Raw genomic sequence first — 18255 nt, 5'->3', positions numbered from 1 at the left:
TGCGGACCACCAGAACCGGTGATCCTTTAGACTGGGAGAATCGCTCAGGAATAGTGGACTGGGACTGGGATGGCTTCCTATTGTGCCGCTGAGTCTTGCCTGCATCCGAGCCACCCTTGCCCGCCATGTTGGCAACCACGGGACGGGGGGGACACCAGGGGCGAAAGAGTCCAGTAGAGTACGCCCAATGCACACAGCGAGTTCTCCAAAATCCAGAATTGAGGTCGCCCAGCAAGGCGCTCGGGGATCAGGAGCACCCCTCGGGTCAAAGTAGCGTAGGCAGGGAGGTACCACGCGGAGACACCGCTGCAACCCACCCCGGTCACAAGCGACGCGGGAGGAGCCTCCGGGCGCCGTCGACACAACTGGAGCTAGGAATGTCCGATTTTCATTCCGAAAGCGGGTGCCGCATCAGGACCGGCTTAGCAACCGATTCCCACAATCGTGGGACAGGATAGACAACAGGATTATTTCGGAAGATCGGGAGGTCTTTGGAGCTCCGAGCTTACGCGGCCATCTTGGTTGGCAGCGAAGCTCCTCCTCGATAATTTTAATTTTAAAGCCTAAACCAAGTCTTGGGATATTGCCGACCAGGTAAATATAAGACAAGGGACATGGCAGGGAGACCAGGCCTGATCACCAGTTCGAAAAGGACTGTATTCTACGTGAAAAATGGCCATAAAGCCTCTTGTATTGACAGGTATACTTAGAGCGTTGTGTGGAGTGCTCTTGATGTTCTAAATACTCATGTTGCAAAATACAAGGGTGATTAGTGCCAAATAAGTGAGATGTTGAAGGAAATGTAAATCTCACGTAAGACATGATCGGAAAAAACTATTGAAGTTGATATAGGTACATCAAGACCTTGGAAATTATTAAAACACACAAACTGCAACAGTGATCGGTTGATCTACCTGGTCTGGTGTCCCTGTTCACTCCGCTATGTGGCTATGACCACTAGGAGGATCAAGATTCGCATCCAAGAGCATAAAAGCACCATTAGATGCGGCAAACGGTCGACTAAATTGACCAACCACTTTATTGATAAAGGACATCAGGATACAGACTTACATTGGGTGGTTTTGGAAAAGCCTTGGAAACCCCCACATCTGACAGACCCCACAAAATTCTTATTTCGCAGAGAGCAACAGTGGGTGTATAAACTGAAAACAGACACCCTGGGTCTCAATGATGATATACCCTGGGTGTCTATATAAGTACATGACTGGTTGTGTGTTTGAGGTTTCTTTAACCACATTACTAGGGCGAATTTATCAGAGCGGGGGATAAATGTAGACAATCTTATCCCCCATATCATCCATTTTGGGTGCACACTCTTTTGATTTACTTAAAAATGGTAGCGACCATCTTTCATTAGCATATGGTCTACCATGGTCTATAGTTAATATATTTTCAGACACTCTAAGTAACATATAGGTCAACGATTTGCCCTACTAACATTATTTGTTCAGTTGTTAACATATTTTCAGACACTTGATATTGTATATGGTCATTATTTACCAATCATGTCTTACGTGAAATTTACATTTCATTCAACATCTCACTTATTTGGCACTAATCACCCTTGTATTTTGCAACACGAGCATTTAGAACATCAAGAGCACTAAACACAACGCTCTTAGTATACCTGTCAATAGAAGAGGCTTTATGGCCATTTTTCACGTAGAATACAGTCCTTTTCGAACTGGTGATCAGGCCTGGTCTCCCTGCCATGTCCCTTGTCTTATATTTACCTGGTCGGCAATATCCCAAGACTTGGTTTAGGCTTTAAAATTAAAATTATCATAGTAAGGCGCTCGGGGAGTTCACTAACTGGACATGCGTGTGCAATTTCCTAGTAGCGCTCCCCGCCACATGCGTAGTTGAAAGCAAGTGCCCGAGTCCGTATTTCGTTAACACGCATGCGCTGAACTTTACCACTCGTCTCTCGCGCATGCGCATTGTCCATTCAGGCTATGCGGAAGACGACTTTTAGATGGCAGGACCCTGTAAACACAGCTGTTGTCAATTAACCATACTGCATTTAAACACCGAGTCTTCCTGCCGATCGGTACCTCCCGGGGTTAGCTCTACCGAGCAACGAGGTACCGACGGACAGGTAAGACTGCTGAAACTCTACATACTTCTTTTCCACTTTTAAGGGCTCTTTTTAGTTTGGTAATGTAGGAAGGTCTTTGATGCTTTGGTTAATCTAGATATAGCCAATTTATTTCATACAACCTTTAACTTTGTAATCAGTTGCTCACCATTGAGCATTAATTATGGGACAGTACCAAGTGCACCTAGGGGGAACTCTGTGGCTTAGCCTTTTCTTTGGTACTTAGTTTTGGAAGTTCTTTTGTATGGTGTACTCTTCTAGACACCTATGTATATTTTCTCCCCATAGCGCGGGCCTCCTCCCAGAGCAGCCAGCCACGTAGAGGTGAGGCAGGATTTTCCTACTATTGAGGGTAGGTCCCTTCAAGTGTAAAATGATTACACTGGCAAAATCAGTAACAAACTTGCCTTATTTGTCTCTGAATATGTATGTTAACTAAACAATGTGAATATGTTTTTCTCTCTCTATTCTTCTGTTTGCTACTTGTTATTACAGATACCTGGGTATGACCTGATCATCAAATATAAGACAGGAATACCAGTGGAGTATATAAATTCACTTTATTTTGTATTGTCTACTGTGTTGACACACTATTGCAGCAGCAGTTTTCACTTAATTTTCGATCTGGTCCTGAAGAAAGCCGTTGATACCGAATGGATCCATAGGCTGAAACATGTTGACCATCAAGTGACAGTGGTTCTATATCTATACCACTGTGCTGTTTCTTTTCACCCTGTCAAGTGGAACATAACAATAAAGCATTATAGTGTATCCACTTAGATAGTTTTAGAATTCACTCATCTATCCTTCACACAATGCATACCTCATTACACCTATTTCCTCACATATGGGATTACCATCCTTACATCAAAAAAACATCTCTGAGCTCCTCCCTCAATCACCAGAGTAGTAGCTCCCAGTGTTGACTAGGTTTTCGACACTGGTAAGGAGGACCCATATGATGAAGCATGTCACCCTTGGGTGAGTGAGGGTTCTTATCCTTAAGGGATGTCTCCCCCAGTTATTTTTGTAGTGTAATGTCGGTTTTGAGAGAGGTAACTTAGCACTTAGGTTACATACATATGGTTTATACCACAGTTGTGAAATTTTGTGTAGAGCAATGGAGAGAGTCCCTGGGAGGGACAGAGATGGCACAGTGGTGCCAGGCCTTCTACAGCTGCGCAGCACTTAGTGCCAGCTGCAATGTTTAGGCCCTGTTGTTGTTCCCAGCTGCCCAGCAATTAGTGGGCAGCTGCAACGTTTAGGTTAGCGCTGGTGACGCACCACTGACTGGCGCTGCATTGGCAGCACGCCCTGACATTCTGGACACAGGGCTGTTGAGTCTCCTTGAAATGGCCAGTTGGCCAAGGGGACTGGTATGTGGTTAGGGCGCAAGGCCCTAAGGTGATTTCTGCACAATGTGGTTTTACTGTGTTTTTGATAGTAATTGCCTAAGGTGATGTTTGCGCAATGTGATTATGAGGTTATTTTACCTTTGTAGGTTTATGTTAGTGAGAGTTTATTTCACTATGTGAGTTACGCCCCTAAATGTGAGTTATGCTTTGGGGGAGAGTCTAATGTGTTTAGACTAGTGAGAGATTGCCTACTGTAGTTTTTACTGGTTAGGCCCAAATGTGAGTATGCGTAATGTGCTATGCCATTATGCCTGTGACACCTCTGAATGTGTTTTATGCATTATGTGTCTTACCTACACCTCTGAATGTTTTTATGCATCATGTGTTTTCCTGTGCTGCACCTCTGAATGTGGTTTGATGCGTCATGTGCCTTGTTCTTACACCGCTGACTGTATGTTTATACATCATGTGTCTTTCCTACACCTCTGAATGTTCTATGCATCATGTGTGAAACCTCTGACTGTTATATGTTCAAAGTGCTATTTCTAACAGTATGTATAGTTCTAAAAGTGTTGAGTGGCCAATGTGGCCCTGTCCTGTAAATAATCCCTTGTGAATATTGCCCGTGCCAGTTGGCACAATGTACATTGTGTGATTACTATCTGATGTGTTTTGACAATACAAAAGTTATTTTTATATAACCTTATGAGGAGTTCCTTTTGTGGTGTGCCTAGGATGTTGTTGCTGTTGTGTGTGTGCGCAAATGCTTTACACATTGCCTCCGGGATAAGCCTGTCTGCTCGTGCCAAGCTACCAAGGGGGTGAGCAGGGGTTATCTTGGCGTGTGACTCCCTTGCCCTGACTAGAATGGTGGATTCTGCCTGACTTTGGCGTCAGCCTTAGCCAACCAGAAATAGCCAGTTCTAACATTTTTTAATCCTGTGAGCACAAGGGACTGTGCCAAACCTATAATAAGTTTCTGTCCTATCTTTCTATGCCTCCACACATTATCTAGATATACCTGCAGATAGCACTTTTGGTGATCTCTCTCCCTCTAGTGATGTTGGGAATGTCTCTGGTTGCCTGTAAATGAAAGATTCCTAGTAGTCAGCCGAGCGAATCACTGCTGTTCCCATTACAGCCTTCCTCTATTCCGCACCTACCTATGTTATGATGGCACGCTTTAATCCTGAATTTGTACTTGACGGTGTAATTGTATCCGCTATAAATTGTTCGCGTTATTCAACCTTTTAGCTAGCACTGACAGCAATAACGTTATGACAAACACATCGTAGGATAGGTAATATGACACAATATACGTCCTTAATTACAGTTTGAATGATTGAATCACAATGTTAATAGACATGTATAGTTCTTCTACTGTAAGTTATTCGCAAAGGATTAGTTCACCCTGGGGTTAATAGTTCTTTCACTGTGAGAAATTGCAACGATTAATGCATGACTGTGTTAACAGTACTTCACTGTTATTAGCAAGGATTAGTGCATAACAAGATGTATCATCACCAATAGAAATGCACAATTGTCTGGACTGTTATGCACTTAGTTTGATAGTCCGGTAATCGTTACTAACTCAGGTTTCTTTATTGGTGAATGTCTCTAATACAAGGGAAGTTTAAGCGATGCTACAATGCAACACATGTAGCGCGGTACGTTACTGCCAAGGTAAGGTTATAGATTAGCTTTCCTAATCCACTGTTGTTTTGTCTATTCCACAGGTTCTCTGGAGAGCAGGGCTGCAGTGCAGAAGTCGGTTCTGGACAAGGACGGGAGCACACTGCCTATGTGGCGAGTATACTGAGCAGCAAGCAGCTTCCAGAAGAGGGGCTTTGCCTTAAATCAAGGTGGCATCCAATTTGGCCACCATTTGGTCTCACTGAAATTTCACTTTGGTATCTGGCACTCACCACAATATTTTGAGCACGCCTGCACTTATTGAAGATTGTACCATGGCTGGGGGTACCAAGGGACCATTTTGCACATCTTGAGCTTGGACAACAGCCCTGATCAATGAGGCTGCAGGTCCAGAGGCTTTACAGTGCACCCCGCTCACGATGACCCTAACAGGTTTGTGTTCGTGTGGGTTTCGTAGGTGAAACTAACATATCAACCTTGGAGCCTGGAAATGTCCTGCCAGCTCCCAAGATCAGTTTTCAGGTCCATGCCCCTTTCAATCTACGAGGTGGCACAACTTATTCTGGATTATCTTGGACTCTAGTACAGCCTTGGCCTAATATTCAAGGTGCTCCTGCTAATCGCCATCACCAGGATCACCAACGCCGCCAACCAAGTTACTCTCATCAAACTAGCCAAGACCTGTAGATCCACCAAACAAGTAGGCTGGTACACACCAGAGCTCAAAATTATTAAACACAGCTGCTAACAGCTGGAGAAAAGATGTTGCACCAGCAGACACACCAAAGATCAAGCCACCTACAAATCAGGCCTCAACAGATACAACCAACTCAAAGATGTGAAAAAGACACCCAAGTAAACTGCATCAAACCAAGCAACAACCACACCAAAGAACTCTTCAGCATCGTCAAAGAATTCTCCTGTCCTTCACAAGAACTCTGTGTCGCTCTAGAAAATCATGTCATGTCACCACCACCCCCTTTTGTACAACAACAAGATGTACAACATCTACAGGAACTTCGTGCCTCATCTCACTGACCTTCACAGCTTCCTCACTCCAACAGATGCCTCCCCTGACCAGTCACTCACTGCATGGGAACAGCTCACCACACAGAACTCTACAGAGTTCTGTAGGAGAAGTGTGGCTCAATGATTAGAGCGGCAGACCCTGATGCAGAGGTCTAGCCCGGGACCAGGGTTCAATTCCCCGCCTTGGCGGGTCTTGGGCTCAAAATTCCACGGACCTGATCATTCTCGCCTCGGTGACTATTCCAATCATGGAGTCCCACTCTGCAACTCTGGGCAATAGCTTGCTTAATCTCCACAATGGCCCCCACAATGCTAAGGATGCCTGGCCTCCACCTTGGCGGTGCCCAGGAGTGGACGTCTCACAGGGAAAGCCAGGATGGGTTCCACAGCGGTATTCGTACAAGCGCCTTGAGACCCTTGCGGGTGAGTAGTGCGCTATACAAGTATCAATTTACATTACATTTACATTACATTACATTTATATTACAGACACCATGAACTCCAACCACTTGGGAGCACCCACGGACCCTTGCCCCCACTGCCTCTTTAACCTAGGATGCAAGGCTATCAGTCACCAACTGACCACCATCCTCAATGCATCCATCACCACAGCCATTCCTGACTCATGGAAACAGGCAAAAGTCAGACCTCTTCTCAAAAAACCTCAGTTGACTCCAGCAAACTCCACAACTACCGCCCCATCCTGCTGCTCCCTTTCCCCACCAAAGTCCTGAAAAAAGCCATCAACCTGCTCAGCATCTCCCTATATGGTTACCATATGATCCACAGCACATAGACTGCCCTAATCGCCACCACTTCCAACAAGTACACCCCTCGAAAGTGGAGAATCTGTGGCCCTGATCCTCCTTAACCTCTCTGCAGCATTCAACACCATATGCTAACAGACTGCACCACATCAGGATTCAGGGAGACCCCCCCAGATTGATTTCGTCATTCCACACAGGGTTAACTCAGAGAATCCGCCTTCCTCCCTTTGCCTCAGAATTCAAGAGCACCATCTGCAACATCCTTCAAGGTTCATTCCTCAGCCCAACCTTCTTCAGCACCTACACAATGCTCCTAGCCGACATTGTCAGAACCCACAAACTCAACATCATATCCTACGTCAACGAAACCCAGCTAATTCTCTTGCTCTCAGCAGACCCTACCACGACGAAGACCAACTCCCAAAACTGCATGAAGAATGTTGCCAACTAGAGTTAAGCCAACTGTCTGAAGCTCAACACTGACAAGATTGAAGTGCTTATCTTTGGCAACAACACCTCCTCCTTGAACAACACCTGGTGGACTACCAAACTCGGATCCATAACGACAGACCATGCCCGCAACCTCAGCATCATCCTGGGCAGGAACCTCACAATGAAATTACAGATCAATGCAGTCTCCTCTGCCTGCTTCCACACTCTCCACATGCTTCAAAAATTTTTCAAGTGGCTCCCCAACAGAAGAAGAAAAACCGTCATTCAAGCCCTAGTCACAAGCTGGCTGGACTACAGCAACGCACTGTATGAAGGAACCACTACCGAACTAATTAAGAGACTCCAGATGATACAGACTTCAGCGGCCAGACTCATTCTTAACCTGCCCAAATGGAAACAATTTGCCCCAAACCTTAAGAACCTTCACCGGTTCCCCACCCAGAATAGATGCCAATTACCGATATTGCCTGAAAAGTCCTAATGACCTAGGACCAGAATTTATCAGCCACTGCCTGAAATTCCACCAACCATCCAGAAACCTTCACTCCACCTCCCTCACCATTGTGTAGACACTGAACATCTGCCGAAGCCACCACAGAGGCCGCTACTTCTCCTACCTCACTCCCAAGTCCTGAAACCACCTTCCCCTCCACCTCCGGACCTTACCCTTGCTTGTAGAATTCAGGAAGAGACACAATACCTGGCTTTTAGACTGACACAACAACGAGCACCTGGATACCCTCGCGGGTGGTTAGTAGCACTTTACAAATCCTGAATGAGTGCTTAATTGATTTAGAGGATGCCTTTTTTGCATGAATAGTTTTTGCTGTTATTTGGCCGTCATCAAATTAGTTTGAGAAGCCCTTTGATTTTCAGCCATTTGTTCTAAAAAGTCTGGCAATGCTGGTGTTGGTGAGTTTGACAACGTCTCTAATGTTAACATGCAAGGGTGAAATCCATAAGTAGAATAAAATGGAGAAAAGGCAGTGGATACATTGGTAGCATTATTGTAGAAGATTCAAGGCCAGATGTAGGTAAATCCCATTTACCGATTTTGAAATACCGAATTTTACCGATTCGGTATTTCAAAATCGGTAAATGGGATGTAGGTACCAACATCTGGATTTTTTACCGATACCTCGAAATTCGGTATTTACCGATTCAGTAAATACCGAATCGGTATTTGCTATTGAATCCTATGGGCCTTGAAGCCCATAGGATTCAATTCAAATACCGATTCGGTATTTACCGAATCGGTAAATACCGAATTTGTCAAGGGTGCAGGGGGTGTCACTTTGACAAAACGGGCATGTGTGCAATGTGGCACACAGACATGCCCTAAGGGCACGTCTGTCTGTCACATGGCACATGTGTACATGCACAGATGTGCTTGTACACAGGAATCTGTATTTTACCATGGATTTGTATTCCATGGTAAAATACCGATTCTGAAAGCCATGTGCCAATGGAAAATTGGCTACCCACATTGCATTTTCGGTAATTTTACCGAATCGGTAATAATAACGATTCGGTAAAATTACCGAATATGTGCCCCTACATCTCCATAGCCCTTTACTGATCGGAAACGGCCGAAAATTGGTATTTTCGGCCGATTTTGATCGGTAAAGGGCTACCTACATCTGGCCCTCAGTGGTCCATAAGCAGTTAGCCCAAACGAGGTCAAACTGTAACAGGTAAACACATAAATACTGATCCGCGCTTTGATTTACCCTTTCAGTCTGACCATCAGTTTGTGAGTGATGAGTAGAAGATAGGCAAACATCCATTTCCAATCAACTGAAAAGAGACTTCCAGAATTTGGACACACATTGCTCCCCTGTTTGAAATTAAACCCACCCCAACATTTTATTTTATTTACTGTTTTCCCTGGTGTCTAGTGGGCCTTCTGTCCCCCAGGAGTTGATCAGAGGTAATTAACCTGATCTGCCCCCAGGGGGATGAAAGACTGCTGCAGATTTGTTTGGGGTCCAGGCATGGCCATGCTCCTGGTGAGCTGCCCCCACCCCTGTAATTTGTTTTCCTAACTTTCCCAGGAGTCTTGTGAGCTTTTGCTCCCAGGGGGGGCCAGTTTGGGGGTAATAATTCCCAGCCACCACTGGTGTGGTGAAAGACTGATGACACATTTTCTAGAATGGGAGCATGACCATGCCCATTAACCTTGGTGGGCAGCCCACACTCCTACATTTTACCATGGTATCTAGTGGGCTTTCTGCCTTCTGCAAGGGGCTCAGATAGGGGAACATCACCCCCATTTATCCCCAATGTTGGGTAGAACAACTTTTGCTGCTTTTTCCAGAGCAGGGGCATGGCCATGACCACCCTTTTACAGATTGTTTGCAAGATTTCCCTGGTGACCAGTGGGCAATCATCCCCTTCGGCCCACATGAGAGGGTGGCAGAAAGTCTGATGCAAATGTTTTTGGGGTAGGGCATGGCCATACTCATGATGAAGAACCCCCACCTCTATATTTGCTTTTTCCCTGGTGTCTAGTAGGCTAAATACCCTGTACGCCTCCGAGGAGGCAGAAAGAATTACATATTTGGGAGTGGTGGGGGTGCACAAACCCTTGCCTAATGGCTACCTCCAAGTCCCTGGGGTCTAGTGAGTAGATCCCTGCTTGGAGATCGCTTTCCTGTGGCAATTCCCAAGCAAGGACAGCATGCAAATTCTGTTAATGGCAGATAATTACACAGTTACATAGTCTTACCTATTTTTATAGACAATAGGCTTCATAGGCTATTGCATGGGGACCCCCACTGTTACCGGCTGTGAGTATCAATAGGGAAGAAGGGGGAAAGAGAGACAAGAAACATGCTTCTTCACCCATGAAACATGAACCCTCTCACTCCTATTTATCAATGAAGGGTCATGCAGAGTAGATCCGACTGCTGGGGATCACTATATGTCCCCTCTAAATTCATTTTCACCACATACTGGTCAACACCACCAAACTTTGACCTCCATGTAACCATAACATAAGGAATATGTATGTGAACAAGATAATGCTCATTATTCATATAAACCCCAAACACCATAATTATACCACTAGTTAGTTTCAACATCTCTGAACAAAACTCCTTTGTTCAATAAATCCTTTTTACAAACCGCAAACTCTTATATACAGAAGCATCTTCACATTATTAAAAAAAAAACCTGCTCTACACTACAAGATGCAAACAAAACAGGCGATGGACCGAATGTGGATCAATGTCACACATTCACCCCAGTCCAAAGATCTGGGCCTAAATCCATCGTTTTTTTGCACTCCACACCACCCTGGGTTAGACAATGGCGATATGCAAATCAGCTCTGACCCTGTGCCCCATGGGAACGGTCCAGTCTGAACTACAAAAGCCATGTCCTTCCCAGAACGGAATCAAGCATCCAAGGACACCGGTTTCGAGGTAACACCTCTCATCAGCCCGGCTAGCTTGACTCCAGTGGTGTGGAGTGCCTGGGACCCACGTCTACAAGATGGCACCCAGACATGTGCAAGGGATTGGGACATGCCCACAGAAAACCAGGCAGCAGGATGTCAGGCGATGGAAGAAACTGTACTTTACGGATGCTGGTCCGCCTCACAGTCAACATCCAGGCACGCTTGATCGAGAGTAGGTTCTAAATCACGCTTACAAATGTGTTGCAATTGTGTGTTTTACTAATGTGGTGTTTCCTTTTAAAAGACATGTCCAGTTGATTTATGAATGTGTTTTTGAATTATAAAAAATAAGCAGAATAAATGCTCAAAAACCTCAGAATTAGTGGTCTTAGGTTTATCGCAAATATTTAAAGTAATCCAACCTTGACACCTTTCTGTGATTTCAATATTGGGGTGGTCCAGTCGGGGAAGTACAGGACCCAAGCCTTCCTTCTTTTTACAATGATGAAGCATGACATCCCTTGGGATGTGTGAGCCCAACAAGAGACATAATTTGTGACTGTCTCCTGTTGGGTAGAAAAGTACCTAGTTACCTATACTTCTGTCTTCTTCTCAGACAGTACTGTGTCTCATTAGGATCAGTAACCCTTCATGTGGATTGATATAATTATGTGGAGCACGGGTACAGTACCTTTACAAGCTCCTAGTCCCCCTCTATCTTGTCTGACTGTTCATGTATGACCAGGACCAATCTGTAATTTAAAACCAGCTGTGGTGGAGCACAATTCAGATAAACAGGTTTGTCCCACTCAAAGATTTTGAAATCCTACAGTTTGGCAAGGTTGCAGGCTGTCTCAGACGACATTCTCTCAAAGCCAGACAGCAGTTGGTCAAGTTCACAGTTGGACTTGGCAGTCTCCTGAGGGCCACTCCCCCAGATCTTTTCCTTCACCCTTCCTTGTTTTGTTGAATGCATGTTTTGGCCTTAGAACTCTGTGCACTCCCAACCAGTGCTAAAGTGCTTGGGCTCTCTCCTTTACACAAGTGGAATTGTCTTATACCCGATTGTCATATTAATGTACTTATAGAGTTGTATATCATATACCCAGTGCCTGTCAATTAAATGCTACTACTGGGTTTGCAGCACTTATTGTGCCACCTACTCAAGTGGCCATAAAATAAGTCCTTGGCCTATCACAGAAGTCTAAATGCAGTTTTAACCTGACAATTCAACTTATTAATATAACCCTTTAGCCAAGCCTTACATTCCCATTTTATTGCATAGGTAGCCCACAAAAAGGTGCACTGTACTTAAAGGGATAGAAATGTATTTTTATGCTTTATATGTCCAGACAGTTAAAAACTCTTACATTTGTTTTTCACTACTGTGAGGCCTACTTATCCAATAGGATGTAATAAAAAATCCTCTTTAATGGTAAAGTTGGATTTTAAGCAACAATTTTGAAAATGACCCTTTAAAAAATTGCCATTTTCCTGCAGTCAACTATTGCCTTCAGCCTACCCGGGGTTACATGATTGGGTGTAGCTGGCAGTTGGACATTGTTTATTCCTCCCAGACAGCCACACAATAGAGGGATGAGGTGTGCCTGGATGGGCCATCAAGTGGCAGGATGGGGAGTGACAGAGCTGGGAACAGCCCCACTTGCAACTGGATGGGCTGTGCTCTGCCTTCACACAAAGTGCTTGTCACACCTGCATTGTTCATTCAGCCAGCTTGGAGCCAGGGCAGGGGAGTCAGAAAATGCCAAGCATGTCAGGGAGAATTCTCTAGAAACTTCTCCTACTTCAACGAAGGCACTATGTATAAAAAGGGAACCCATAGACACATTCTTCAGTTTACTTTCTGGACCTACAGAAGAACTTTCTGAGGACTGCCTGCTGCTGTGGCCTGCTGAGTTCTCCACAAGACTGCTTTACTGCAACTGGAAGGACTGTTTTGCTGCATGAATCCTACCTTGAGTCCTCAGAGACCTGCACTTTTGCTTGAGTCTTGCTTTATCATCGGCACCCAGGATTACCAGAGTGGCTTGAAGGGCTAGTTTGTTGTCCTTCTGTTAGCCTCAGGGACATAAAAGGCTCCCTACATCTTGAACCCACACCGGGCCCAGCCTGAGTGTGTTCTAACCCCTCAAAGGATGCCCCTCCACTCCTGGACCATTGATGGTGGCGCTGATGGTGCCCAGATAGCCCAAATCCATAACTTAGGACTTAGAAAGTGTTAGGATAAAGCTACTCTGAGAACTGAGGGAAACCGGGACTAACCTGCTTGTCTATCTGCCCAAGGTCCATCGCCGAGTGGCTAGACTCCAGCTAATTTCTTCTCTGTAGCAGCAAATCCTGCTCAGCCGTTCTTCAGCATAGGGGTATCCGGCCTCCTAGAACTTTCATCGGCTACAGCCACCTTCTTCATCCTGCAGGATATTTTTGACTTCCAAAACAGTGACTATGTCAAAACGTAGAAATATTCACTGCAACTTTGTCTAGAGGCTCCCTGACTATGACATTCCCTCTTTGGACGCCACCTACAGCCTTGTTACACTTAACTTTGCAGGGAGGATTTGGGTGTATTATATGGTATAGCTGTGCAGGCTTACTGTGGAGTACACAGGAAATAACCGTCTTGGGTCCAGTCAGTCTCAACTGGGCCACCTTAGGGGCAACCCTGGGTCTCTATGGCTTTGAGCAGCATGGCTTGAACAAAGAAACTAGTGTAAAACATTTAACAGTATCAAACAATGACATAAGAAAGCCACACAAAATGAGGGTGACCGGTGAGGTGAGTCCCAAATGGGAAGGGTCTTAGCTTCTTCAGGGATCAAACCAACGCAAAGACTTCCCTCTCAGTGGCACTCCAGTGCTGCTCTCTGTGGAGGAATCGCAAGCTGATAAAGGCAACTGGTTGATCTTGACCCTGGTCAATCAGCTGAGACAGTACTAAGGGTGGATGTTGATCTCCGCTGTGCTGACAGAGCTTGCAAAGTTGTTTTACTCCACACTGGAATGCAGAGTTCATGAAAAAACTCTGCCTCCAACGTAGCTGAGTTTACCGGAACCAGCCCGCCCGTTCCTGAGTCTCTACATCAGTTTTATACTTTGGTCCCACACTACAGTGTCTTGGAAATGACGTATTAAGGACTTCACCCGCACTTTATTATATTAGCAGATGTAACCTTTGTGGCTGGGTTGCTGACATTATGGCATTTGGCTGAAATTACCGCACAGAAACAGTTTGTTCACATCTCGTGTTTACCAGTAAAGGGAACCTTTGCTTGAAGTAGAAATAAATATGGGTGTAGGCACACACAGGTCTGACTTTGGTTCGCCTGGTGATAAATTACCGATTTTAATGCTATTTTGTGCATATTTGTCACAGGCTCTCATATGATAAACAAGTTGGAAGGCCATTTATAAACTGTAGAGTTTCAATATTCCCGTCCTTCTGGAAATAAATCATGTTTGTTTGCCCCGCCTGGAGCCCTCTAATGTTTAGGGTTCGATGGAAAGCGATCATCCATCCAGCGTGTCTTTCAGGTGCCAGGCAGATTCAACATGTGCATTATAACAAGACGGTATGTAAAGTGGAAACCCTTTTAGAATGAGCCCCAATAGAGTTTCAGAGGCAATAGTCTGTCCTCTGGGGAGATAATTCTACTGGTACCCTTCGCTGGGTTAAAGTGGGTCCTAAATGTCCCAGGCTCTGATTTAAAGGGGTCAAGGGTGTGGAAGGGGAAATCGGACAGTGTTATGTACAGGAAGATTGAGATATAGAGAGGTGGGATGCATTGGAAAATTTCCCTGACCCACTCAAGCAGAATGATCTCTAAGTAAGAATTGTCAAAGCTTAACGTCTTCAGGCAAAGCCCAGAGACTATAGGGAGTTGGAGAGTCAGAATAGGATAGGCTCGATATCAGTACGAGCTGTTTTGCAATACCAGGCCGCTCTGAACTCATGTGGGTAGTGTGTTGCTGTAGATTAAGGGTGGGCGTAGTTCGCGAAGTAGCGCTACGCGAAGCTACGTGAAGTGCACTTCACACTACGTGAACTTCACGTAGCACTACGCGAGCTGCGTAGTAGCATGTTCGCACTGTGCAAGATGCGTTTTCAATTATTGCACAGTGCGGACAAGCATCCGGCACTGTGCAATCATTGAAAACGGCATCTTGCACAGTGCGAGCTGTAGTTTTCTGCTGCTTGAGTAGATTTTTACTCGAGCGGCAGCTTTCTAAACGCAAACTGGTAGTTTCTCTTTGCGAGCGGTCGCGAGCATGTGCAACCACTCGCAATGAGAACCCTGACCTCCCCGCGTTGAGAATCTCGCCGGGATGTCATTTTGCTTTCTCGCGGTCGCGAACATGACGTTGAGAACCGCGAACAAGCAAAAAATGACCGTAGCACTACGCTACGCTGCACTGCGCGTGTTCGCACTGTACTACGTGCAGCTTGCGTAGTGCGAAGTTGCACAAACTTCGCAAACTACGCGAGTGTAGCGCTTCGCCCAGGGTTACTGTAGATGGCATGGTGATTCTTCATCAGGCACACTTTCAGCAGCAAAAGCATATCATAGCCTGGCACCTGCATTGGCGGCAGGGGTACTTTTTAAGGGATAATGCCCACCAGTCAGGGGCTTGATGCCCTACCAAGCAGAACATACAGGGTAAGAGCGGCAACATATGACCTCTAATTAAAAATATATTTGGATAAGCAATGCAGAGTCTGAATGTCTTGAAATTGACTAAATCTTAAAGTGTTACCCAGTTTGTGCCCCACACACAAATGCGTGATATAGAAAGAGTGGTCACTGACCAATTAAGAATAAATTTAAGTTTTGTAACAAAGATTCATTGGCAAATATATTTGTAGCACACTATTGTTTATTCACATAGTGTCAATACGTGTTTCACTGTATTTTTTTATTTTTTTTGTTTTACATACACATATAAATAACATTTTTACAATGCCCACTGTACAGGGAGGGGGAGGGGTAGTGCAGTGATCAGGATTGGTGTGGGTAGGTGAAGTGACAAATCAATTGCAAATTGTTTTAACAATTGAAAGTAGCTTCTCAGGGGAGTCACACAGGAGTTAATCCAAAGTCAAAGTCAAGTTGGCATTATTATAACATCATATTAGACAGGTGTTCAAAATCACACTCTGATTATGTGTTCCAGTTAGTAGTCAACGTTTCGACCCTCGTTGTAGGGATGTTGCCCCTTACATGGCGGGTCTTCTTCAGGACAGGGGGAGTGGGGTGGGCATATCCTTATTTATGAGTACTGGAGCAATCCGAAAATAGACGTTATCACGTTATTGGCAATAACGTTCCTGGTGTTATCCAGAGAGTCCTCTTTGTTATTGGAAACCTGAACAGTAGCGTACCGATCTAGGCACGGGTCCTAGATAGTTTCTGACTCGGTCGCTGGGGAAACGGGTCAGGAATCCTCGTCCCCGGCATCCTACACCTTCTGTAATCACTCGGGACACACAAATGCAGCTGTCTACTAACCTGCACAAGTGGCGTGACAGATCTCGTATGTGCAAGACACTGATTGTTTGACACCCCGTCAGGATACAGAAGTTACCAAATGTAATCGAAATGACAATGTTGGCTGTGAATTGCTGGGGGCAGACAGGGGACACTTTTCTCCTGGAAGTGCAGGCTCCCAGAATAATGCAAAAATATAGAATAAGCGAATGGCCAACTTTCTTAGCGCAATATCCTCTGCAGCCCCAGGAATGAGCTGTGTGGCTCAATGATGCTTGACTGCTGCTCTGCTGAAAAGTAATCTTGTGTGCTGGGGGGACACAAGGGCATCTACTGCGGGCATGAATTGGGAAGGCGAAAACTGATAGTTTTAGTCTTCTACAAACCTCCTGATAGGGTTATGATGACCCATCATGTAGCAGATGGAATTAATACCCAGAGTCGTAGGCCTGGAGCGGTCAATCCTGGATCTCAGCTGCATGGGATTTGCCCAGGTAGGAGGGGATGCCGGCACTGCTGGACAAGGCCTAGCTGCACGTCGGCGTTGCACTTAATATAAAGGGAGAGAGTCCAAGCTGAGTAGCAGCTCAGTGAACTGCTGTGGGATTGGCAGAGTGACTGTGGGGATGTCAGTGGGTGTCTTGGGATAGGGTGCGGCAGCAACAGAGGGCTTTGGTATGGTATATAGGGAGGAGTGGAACTCCATGGAATTCCACTGAGTTTATATGCAACTCCGCGGAATTCTGCGCAGTGCAACTCCACCTGTTTTGCCCACCCTTAGACAGTACTACCGGTAGGAAGTTGGCTCTGTATGTACTATACCAAAGTAAGGTATAGTGTGCACAGAGTCCAGTGGATCTCCAGAGGTAGGCAGAGGTAAAAGTAGATTGTACCTTACTCTCTATTTGTGGTGTGTGGGCGAGAAGTAAGGCCTTATCAGAGGGTAGAGCTAAGCATTTATTGTATGACTCAGGCAAGAAATAATTTCACCCACTGAACGACTGAACTCTGACCAATTGGTTTGTATAAAAATATTATTTAGTTGTATTTATTTTCTAGACTCAGGCCATGCCTGGTAGAGGTAAGTATAAGAATAATTTGCAAGCATATGCAGATTAAATATAGTTTGAATTCAGTGCATTAGTTACAGTAGAATTACTTTTCATTTGTAGGAGTGAGAATTACTTTGCAATTACTTTCCTTACGCAGCCAGGCATCTCTAGATACTAGACTGGTGCATTTTCCAGGAGGAACAAAAAGGGATAATACATTTTGCAATATAGTTATAGTTTTAACGGATTACTCAAAATACACATTTAGTCTTGGGTGAACAAAAAGAGAGTTAAGGTTCCTTGAGTAGGATGCGGTCAAATAGGCACTCAAGTCGCATCACCAGCAGCACAGAGGGGGCTGGGTACAGAATGCAGGAACCACATGTTAGCCAAATGGTTAAGCATGTTGTGGGCTTGGGGACTACGGGCACCATGGATTATAAATTAGGGGAAGTTTATAGTTGGGTGGAAGTATACGCCAGGAGGAGACAAAACAAACCATATACTGGAAATACAGAAACTTCATCTTCTGAGAGTGACAGTTCGAGTCAATCTCGCAACAGACCGGTGACACTGACAATGACACCAACGGACTTACCCCAATTGTCTGGTGTCTCTTTTTTAGAGACAGGCCAGTCAGACAGAGATGACCCCTGGCGGGGCAAAAGAAAAAGTAAAGGAGAAGGAACCTCCTCAAACTCAAACAGCCACTGGCTAGAAGAAGAGAGGCAAGAAGACAAGTTAGAACATAGCTTGATTATTAACATCTCAGATTACACATTGTCCAACATGGAGCTGGAAATATTACAAAAATGAACGTCATTTTTTCCTACCAGTCAGACCAATTGCCTGGAGCTTGAGCTAAGTCTTTCCAAACTCATCACCTTCTTCTTGTGTGACAACCAGCTGTCTCAGGCCTTCAA

General features: G+C 45.1%; 1 protein-coding gene across 1 annotated transcript in view; it reads right to left on the bottom strand.

The window, feature by feature from the left end:
- Positions 1–18255, bottom strand: part of C9H14orf39 (chromosome 9 C14orf39 homolog) — a 1344786-nt gene that overhangs the window by 1105448 nt on the left and 221083 nt on the right. The gene's annotated exons all lie outside the window — the stretch shown is intronic.

Source organism: Lissotriton vulgaris, chromosome 9, assembly GCF_964263255.1.
Source record: "Lissotriton vulgaris chromosome 9, aLisVul1.2, whole genome shotgun sequence".
Lineage (NCBI taxonomy): Eukaryota > Metazoa > Chordata > Amphibia > Caudata > Salamandridae > Lissotriton > Lissotriton vulgaris.
This window is presented reverse-complemented; position numbering and strand designations above follow the sequence as displayed.